Here is a 10221-nt window from a genome sequence, read left to right as displayed (position 1 = left end):
TATCTGAATACAAACTCCTGAACAATCTTCTTAGCAGTAAAAACAGCAGTATTAGTGGCAGGTGGATATGCCTCTACCCAATTAGAAAATACATCAATACAAACTAATACATACTTGAGATTCCTGCAAGGTGGTAATTGAATGAAGTCAATTTGTATTACCTGAAAAGGACCATCTGTTGGAGGAATATGGGATGGCTCGGTTGGTATTGTCTTCCCGACATTTTCCCTCAAACAAGTCAGACAAGACATTGCTTTCTTTCCAGCTTGAGAAGAAAAGCCTGATGCACACCAATATGCTCTGACCAACTTGCACATACCTTCTTTTCCCAGATAGGTCAGACCATGCGCTGCTTCAGCCAAACTTGGGTAGTATGCCCTGGGAGCAACTCGCCTACCTTGTCCATCTCTCCAGAGTCCTGAGGACTCCTGACCACATCCCTTCGATCTCCAGACTGCCTTTACCTGTAGGGAACACAAATCTTGCATTTCAATTAATTTCTGTGTGTCTAGTGTCTGGAAGACCATCACTTTAGTTGTTATGTTTATGCGTAACACCACTGCCCATTTGGCAGCTTCATCTGCTCCGTTATTGCCCATTGACACCAGGTCTTCCTCGCATGTGTGGGCTTTGCATTTAATGACAGCTACTGCTTTTGGTAACTGAATTGTTGTCAGAAGTCCTTTTATGTGCTGTGAATGTGCTACTGGTGTGCCTACTGCTGTCAAAGTTCCTAAGATGCCAAAGAGCCCCAAAATCATGTACTAACCCGAAGGCGTACCTAGTGTCAGTGTATATATTAGCTGATTTTCCTTTTGCCAACTCACACGCTCTCCTTAATGCCACCAGTTCAGCCACCTGGGCTGAGTGAGGTGGACCAAAAGTGGTTCAGCTTCTACAACATCCTCGTCATTTACCTGTGCATATTTCTCCTGTGTCTGTCTGCCTATGACAACTCCCATCCATGTAAAACATCAAATCTACATCTTCTAATGGTGTGTCACGTATGTCTGGTCTTGCAGTAAAGGTCTGATTCAAATATTCCATACAATCATGTGTGTCTGTATACTTGCAAAACTTCAACCAGAGACTCACCTTCTTCCACCCTTTGTGCATCTCGAGGCACATATCATAAGTACGTTGCTGGATTTAACGTATTGTACCATTTAATGGTAATATTTGCAGGTGCCATTAGAGCTAGTTCCCATTTTGCAAACCTGAAGAAACATGTCTGGTTTGGGCAGAATTTAACAAAGCAGATACTGCTTGCAGTGTATAGATAGTTGTATCATGCCCTAATACTACATTCTCTTATTTACCAGAAGAGCAGTTGCAGCTACATTTCTTAAACATGTTTGGAGTGATCTTGCCTCAGTGTCCAATTGTGCACTGTAGTATGCTACAGGTCTGCTAGCGTCACCATGTTTCTGTGTGAGGACACCAGCTGCACAGCCATCAGCTTCCATACAATATACAGTAACTCAAAGGGTTTTTCATAATCTGGTATTCCCAGGGCAGGTGCTCTTGTCAGACTATCCTTAAGGTTAAGGAAAGCCTGCTCTGTCTCCTCAGTATGTATGACACGGTTGGGTTTTGAGGATGAAACTAAGTCCTGCAATGGTAATGCCAAAATAGAGAAACCTGGGATCCATGTCCTGCAGCATCCACACATGCCCAAGAAGGTACGGATTGCTGCTGGTTTTGCGGCAGTGTCATGGTCTGTATGGCCTGAATTCTGTCCGTTGTCAAGTGTCTTAGCCCCTGGGTTAGACAGTGTCCCAAGTATTTAACCTTAGTCTGGCATGGCTGTAATTTGTCCTTTGCAACCTTGTGCCCTGTTTGTGAGGGATGAAGCAACAGTTTAGTATAATTTAAACATAACATAATTGAATCAGAGCACAACAACAAATAGTCTTAAACAATGTATTATGCATATTCAGCAAACCTTCAAATCAATCAGTTATAACTTTATTATATGTGGTTTACATGCGATCTAATACACAGATAATACAGTATAATACACCACATGTTATAACTTACTCAGAAGTGAATTCTTTAACTGCTGTATCGCAAGGATTTTTTCAGAAGTACATACAAACTCCACACAGAAAATACTCATATGCAGCACATACAAACTATACACAGAGAGCGTTCATATTTGGGTTTGCTGTGATTAATCATCAATTCTCCAGTACTTTAAAACATGCACTATACATGTGCCAATGTATACCTTAATGCATAAAAGTTTCACTGCAGATATGCTGCAGGGTTAATTCCTGCTGTTCAGTGTGAATTAAACAACGACTGCATCTGTCGTCTAGACTTCCAAGTAGATCAAAGAAAAAAAGCTGTTCTTATTAACATATATAGTAACTATTCTGACTTCAGTTCTCAATCTCAATATTTACTGTAAACAAGGACACCCGCTTTTACCAAAATGCACAATGACTAAGATTGCATACACTTAACACAAACAGTACATTCAAATTATGTATGTGAAACATCCACTATGGTCAGAATCACTTTTTAATGCTAACATTCCAACATTATGAATGATTACCTAAATATCTAAAATGTTAACAATTGCCCCTTTATGGCCATGATGCACTTAATCTCACCAATTTCAACCGCTGCCTTTCCTTGTCTCTGTGGAACATCTAGCAAATTAACAGCTTGGGAAATGGCTGAAATTACAGTGGGTTCATCATCTTCTACAATTAAATTTTCCTGGAGGTGACTTAAAACAGGGTATAAGTTACTTGTTACGATTTTTTATTATTATTTTTGGTATCGGCTGTACTTTCACCTGCGGCCGCATATGGCGGCTGAGGTGTGCATGCGCTATCTTCATTATGCGCAGTAACACTACCTTGCAGCGTGGGTATGCTACCTGGCGGTGTGTTACTGTGCCACGTGTACGCTAGTTTGTGTCACGCAATTTTGCCACGTGTTCCCCTCGTGCAGCCACAGCTTTAAACAATCATTATACTTTACTCTCTTTTTCAAAGATTTGACTAAACATATGTTATCTCTAACATTACTCAGTACCTCCGAATCGAAAACTGCCAACTTTGGGAAAGGGTTTCATACATCCTTTGGTCATCTTGATCCATATGTCACAGTACGCTGTAGCATACGCGCCATATTTCACATTCATTATATACCTTGCCAAACCGGCCGGCCCTTCCATAAGCAGCATCTCCTTGACCATCCCTAGCGACTGCTTAGTACCCATCTGGGACAACGCTTTTGCTACTTTCGCTAGAGATTTTGACCGGTGGAAGAATTAAACAAGCTGCGTTCACTCACTTCCTCCCACTGTACACAACCCGCCAACTAAGCATGTTTTATCAGGTTTTACACAATGAGGAAACAGACTTTTTAGCCTGTGATTCACTCTCACACATGACCAAATCACAATCACAGTTTTTATACGCAACCATGCAGTGTGTACGCAACTGTGTGGTCCAATCGCATTGCCTACAGATACTAACTTATCAATAAGCTTTGCGATTACTATTGGGAGTCTGCCGAAAACCCCTTAGTTTTCGTCGAAAACAGGAATCCCTGTTCTCGCTGCGAGTATACCTGCTGTGCATACCTTCTCGGTAGTCGATGTGCCTCTTCAGACACCTACCGGGTCTCTCCTGTCTTGCGCCGACAGTGAAGAAAAACCTTTTCTGTTTTTCTTTTCCCTTATCACATCACAAGCATACGTTCACATTCATATACCTTTGTTTTCTGATCAGAAAAATGCTTTCCCTTGTGGCAATACCTATTCAGAGGTTTTAATAAGCGATACAAGACTATCTATCAAAATGATTGCTTAAACATGTGGCAGTAATACAGGGAAGACGCATATGCTATTTGCGAATCGCCTATTGCAGTGCAAAAGTGACAATTAAAGAAACTGACTTTTCTCTCTTGTCCCTGGATTCTAATCAGCGCTCCTTAGATCACCCAAAAACGGATATTCTGTTTCACAACACAGAGTACAAAACAGGTTTTAAACAGACTGCATTCTTACCCGTATGTTACACACGGGTAGAGGAACCGAAATCCGGTCGCTTTGAGTAATTTCCGGTAGCGTGACCTCAAGGCCGAACCCCCATCTATTGATTCCTAACAGTCGCTATTTAGCGCTTCAAGTCGCTTAAGAATTGCTTTCCAGTCCAATCGTGTGGTTCCAAAACACAAAAAAGTTATTTATGTAAAAAGTAACACGATGTAAGATTTAACAATTAGAGTAAAAAGCAATGCAAATAGTACAGCCGATACATACGCGTGCGCACTGGTCCCAGTATACAGTCATCAATCCAGAAGCCTGGACAAAAAACCTCAAAGACTCCAATCACTCTTCTAAATATTTAACCCAAAAAGATGTTGAGATGATTGTATTCGTTGAGTCTTTTAGGTGATACTGTATCCAGTCTGTGTATCCACCTGGCCTCCTTCCTTAGGAGAATCAGCCCACGGTCACCCCCTCTTCTCAGGGGTGGCACCCGATCAATCATCATATATTTTAAAGACTAAATCTGATGCTTCTATTGATTCCTAACAGTCGCTATTTAGCGCTGCAAGTCGCTTAACAAAGAATTGCTTTCCAGTCCAATCGTGTGGTTCCAAAGCACAAAAATGTTATAGATGTAAAAAGTAACACGATGTAAGATTTAACAATGAGTAAAAAGCAATGAAAATAGTACAGCCGATACATACGCTTGCGCACTGGTCCCAGTTTACAGTCATCAATCCAGAAGCCTGCAGTCGCATAGAAGATGTCCCATACATTGAGGTCAGCACACAGCTTATATACCTTACAGGTTTCAGAGTTAAGAAAGAGACAAATTGACAGGTTCTTATTGGTTCTTGCTTCTGGTCAATCTGGTCATTGGTCAGTTCATACGATGTCATCAGGGGTATGGCTCAATCCTCCAACGGTCACATTGTGTAGTTTCCTGCCAAAACTGGTTAATACTGGCTACAACACTGCATGCAAGTTATAACATTTCTATCCAATAACTCCCTATCATCCATAACTAGCGGACGCATGATGAGACTTCTTTGCCGATAGATATGGATGTCTGGTATCATACTAAATCCTTGTTTATTTGCAAACATGACATGTCCACTGTATTCTGAACCTTAGATCTCGTTTAAGTACATATTACATCATAATTATTAGCCAACAAAACCTTTGATAACACTGGTTATTATCTATAATGTGTGGGAACCATTTTATATGTATGCGTTTGCATATGTGCGTCTGCGTGTACTTATGCGAATATACATATGAGCGTCTATGTGTGCGTGTGTGTGTGTGTGTGTGTATATATATATATATATATATATAGATATGTGCGTTAAGTGTGTTGCGCAATCCAATGTGCACAAATGCGAATCCACAGCACATATACTGACGCACTTAACGCACATATCTATATATATAGATATGTGCGTTAAGTGCGTCAGTATATGTGCTGTGGATTCACATATGTGCGCATTGGATTGCGCAATGCAAGGTAGCGTCCTCGTAACATGTCACCCGACCATAGACTATATCGTCAGAAAATAATTTCATATGCAAAAAATGTAGTGCCACTGGCTTATCAGTATTCCTCTTCTCATAGGCCAATCTTATAGCCGAACGTTGTGTCTCATTCTCTCACGGAAAGTTCTAGTAGTTTTTCCCATGTACATTGTAAAAAATATATGATGTGGTCCAGTTGGCAAGTTAGTCAATGTCATATCAGGATTCGTTTTCCACTATAGGGATGTGAAAATGTACTTCCTACCAGCAGTGCTCTACAAGTTGTGCACCCCAGGCACCGGAAGCATCCTTTCTTTAGGTTTAGCCAATTAGCCTTATTGGTGGTAGTTCCATGTTAGTTCTATATTGCAAGTCCTTCAGGTTTGGGCCATGGTGTACACTCAGTAAAGGTGGAGTCGTCCCCACTTTTGTTGTGGAGCTTTCCCTTTATCCCAATTAGTACAATAGTTAACTTTTATAATGACATACACTATATGTGTATGTAATGTCTTGGAATGTATATAGGTAGCTTTGCTAATATCTTTAAAACCGTATTTGCACTTTGGATTGACTGGACTATTATAGATCTCAGGTTTTGAGGTGAAAAACTCCCGACTTCCGGTGCGTGGAACGCACATCCGGTAGGTGGAATGCATTTCATGACGACTTCCGGTTGAGGTGGAACGCAAACCAGAAGTGCTGTGATTTTTGCCGCAATTTGGCTATTTGTAGTCTAATAACATGTTTTTACATCTTTGGTGGATAGCTATGTAGCCTCGAGAGCGCTGGTATGCCTCCCTAAGGTTAACCATGAGGTAGTTTGGCTTGCTTGTATGCATTTTGATGAGGATTAGTTTCTATCCATTTGGCTGGGGGTGTGGTTAGCAATTATCCATGGGGGTATATAGGGAGGCTTAACACACTGTATAGCATGGGCCATTCTTGGTGGTTTTGGGAGTCTGTCCTGAAGAAAGTTACCCTCGCTAACCGAAACGTAGACTTGCACTATGAAGTAAGGAACAAATAAACCTTTATATCTTTTGGAAATGTCCCTGGTGAGTGCACCTTATTTACCACTGTGGATATATCTTGATGTTACCTTGGAAAAGGAACATTGGTGAAGCACCCCAGGTAGTTGTGCATAACTATTCGCGTGCGCCAAAAAAAAAATCTGTGGACTAATATATATATATATATATATATAATCCAACATGCCGGCACTCCTCATATAAAAAGTGTAGAGTAGTGCGCCCGGTGCCTTCCTCATTACCTCTCCTGTGCGGGGAGGAATATTTAATGTTCAGAAATAGGCGTCACTCACGGCGTCTTAATGAATCAAACATCACATGCTCGTTGTGTATAAATCAACGTTTCAGGACTCTTTAATGGTCCCTTCGTCAGGATACAAAAAGATAAATGACAAATTCTTACCTTATATACATACACACACCCAGTGAAAAGCCCGCCGGATTTCGCTCTCGGACGCCACTAGTATGACGTCACTATGGAAGTGCTCCCCATCACCATGGTAACATAGAAAGCTAAGGCTACGGAAGCCTGCAAGTGTCAAAATGCACAAAATGTCACAACGAATTACCAGGCAATAGGTAAAATACTATATGGTAATATATGTTCTATGCAAATAGCAGCCCTGCAAAAATATGACTATATTAACTATAGCTACAAGATGATTAGTATGGAAAAAAAAAGTATATACTATAATAATACTTATAATGATCAATAATTACATCTTATAACGTTAATGACACATGTATTCACATAATATAATAAATACCCTAAAAAGGTATCTATAATGCTAACTCCAAAACATGTATGCCCTGAGTGTAAACTCTTGACTTAATATGTTTTGAACAATAGACAATAATATAAATACATAATACTACAGGAAACACTGAAAATTAATTTGCTCGTTAAGTCCTTTTGGTGACATTGTTTCTAGTTTAAAAATCCAGCTGGATTCTAACTGAAGCAATTTCTTAGCTCTGTCACCACCACGTATATTTGGTGGAACATGGTCTATAATTCTATACCGTAGGCTCGAAAGATTATGTTTCGCCTCCATGAAGTGCTTGGCAACTGGTTGGTCACTTTGGCCTTTATTTAAAGCACTTCTGATGGCGCTTCTGTGTAGCGCCACACGCTCTTTGAACATCCGTTCCGTTTTGCCCACATAGCATTTGCTACATGGGCACGTGATCATGTAGATCCCAAATTTTGTTGAGCATGTAAGGTAATATAAGATGTTATATTTTCTACCTGTATGCGGATGATGGAAACTACTGCCACTGATCATATAATTGCATGTCGTGCAATTGGGGCATCTAAAACATCCCAGTTTCTTTGTACTGAGAAAATTACCACCTGATGTTGTTACTTTCCTGGAAGTTACGTCTGGTTTCACTGAAATATCCTTGAGGCTACGTCCCCTTTTATAGCTGTGCATGATCGATTTGTGGTGTAATGATGTTAGTTCAGAATCACTACTTACTATGGGCCAATATTTTTTAGTGGTTTGAGATACCAACCGACTGCCAGGACTGAAATGGTTAACCCAAGGAATCCTATTCTCTTTTGCAGTTTTGTTCTTGGGTACTAACAGAGAAGCTCTGGATTGTTTTAAGGCTTTATCTCTTTGTTTAATTGTCTGTTCTTTTATAACCCCTCTGCAAAAATTTCTCTGTTTTATTTAAATCCTGCTTAAGAGAGAATTCGTTATTAGTGATCCTACAAATACGTAGGAATTGAGAATAGGGTAAACTTTTTTTTAAACTGGCAGGGTGAAAACTTGTGTAATGTAATAGATTATTACGATTGGTGGGTTTATTGAAAACCGAAGTATGTAATTTACCACATACTAAAGAAATATTGACATCCAAATAATTAATCGAATTGCAATTCAGCTCAAATGTAAATTTTACAGGATGTGCTAAGTTGTTATGTTTATCGAAGACATATTTCAAGGCGTCAATTGAGCCCGTCCACAAAATAAACAGATCATCTATGTATCTAAGGAATACATGTATGTACTTAGCGATTTCCAAATCAATGAAAAAGATTTCTCTTTCTACATAAAACATATAACTATTTGCGTAGCTTGGAGCTACCACCGAGCCCATAGCACATCCTGATACCTGCAAAAAGAAATGACCATTCTTAGTTAAAATAAATTCAAGTAGATCAATAAAGAAGTTAATTTCGGGACCAGTATAAGCAGGGTTATTAGTGATGAGCTGTGTAACCACCCACAAGCCTTCTTTGTGTGGAATACACATGTATAGGTTTTGCACGTCTGCCGTACACATAATTAAATTTTCCGGGATGGATTTAAGGGAATCCAAAGTATTTAACAATGATGTAGTGTCTTTAAGCCAAGTACGTTCCTTTTGTATACACGGCTGCAAATGGCAATCTAAATAAACTGCCACAGGTTGCGTTAGTGACCCCCTGGCCGAAATAATCGGTCTACTCGGGGGTTTCTCTAACGATTTGTGTATCTTAGGTACAGAGTACATCAATGGTACTTTAGGATGATCTACTGTTAGGGCACGCTGTAAATTTGATGATATAATGCCCCCTGTAACAGCTTGTGTCAAAATGGAGTCCAATTCCTTCTTGAATGATGTTGTAGGATCACCTTGTAATGGTAAGTAGATTTCTTGATCCTGTAATTGATTGTAGATTTCCTCTTTATAGTCCCATACATTTTGAATAGTAATCGAACCCCCTTTGTCTGATGATCGGATTGTTATATCCTCATAGCTCTGAAGATCCCTTAACGTTTGACGTTCTTTTTTGTTTAAATTAGGGTATGTCCGAGGTTGAGATTTAATTTCCTCTTGTACCGTATTTTTTAACAATCGCGTAAAAGTCTTCAAAGAGCTGTTCGATATTTGCGGATCAAAGGTGGAGCCAGGTTGTAAGGCTTTAAGTTTAGCTGGAATATCATCCAATCTATGAGCAAAATTTTGAGGTGATGATTTAAAATATTCCTTTAAATTAATGGATCTATTTAATTTGTAGTTTTCCACCTGCCATGTAAAGTCGTTGAAACTAGTTGTAGGTACAAACGAGAGTCCCTTATTTAGGACACTACATTCATGGGTCATTAGGGTCCTATTCGAGAGGTTGAAAATCAAGTTCTCAGATTCTGAGGTGGGCGCCTGTTTGCCCCTCTCCCTTTCATTTTGCCGCGACCTCTGTGTGCGGTGTCTCTTAACCCCAAAGGGAAAGCTCTTGTTGCCGCACCTAAAGGGTGCTGTTGTATCATTTGATTACTCTCCTGATCACTCTGTGCTGATTCCGCTGATGATTCTGTATTGGAGAGAAAACTACGAAATCTTCTTGTTTTGAAATACCTTCTGTCTCGGATATGAAAACCTGTTAACCAGCTATAAACCTGTTGTTTCTCGTAGTCATTCTCGACTTTCATTAATTTGGTTTTTTAAATTTAATAAGCTCCTTTGTATGCTGGTCAATTTGATTCTGGATCTTATCTATCCAATTATTTGAAGTGTCTTTTTCAAGGTTAGTTTTATGGATTGCCTCAAATGAACTTAATTGTTCCCTGGTAATTTTCAGTTCTTTAGTTGCTTCTTCTATGACTAATAAAATTAGGTCTAGAGAGCATTTATTTAAAATGGCAATCCATTTTTTACAAAAAGGTATGTCATGTC

The sequence above is a fragment of the Taudactylus pleione genome, unplaced genomic scaffold (assembly GCF_031769625.1).
Source record: "Taudactylus pleione unplaced genomic scaffold, aTauple2 ptg000116l, whole genome shotgun sequence".
NCBI classification, from domain to species: domain Eukaryota; kingdom Metazoa; phylum Chordata; class Amphibia; order Anura; family Myobatrachidae; genus Taudactylus; species Taudactylus pleione.
Note: the sequence above shows the minus strand (reverse complement) of the source record.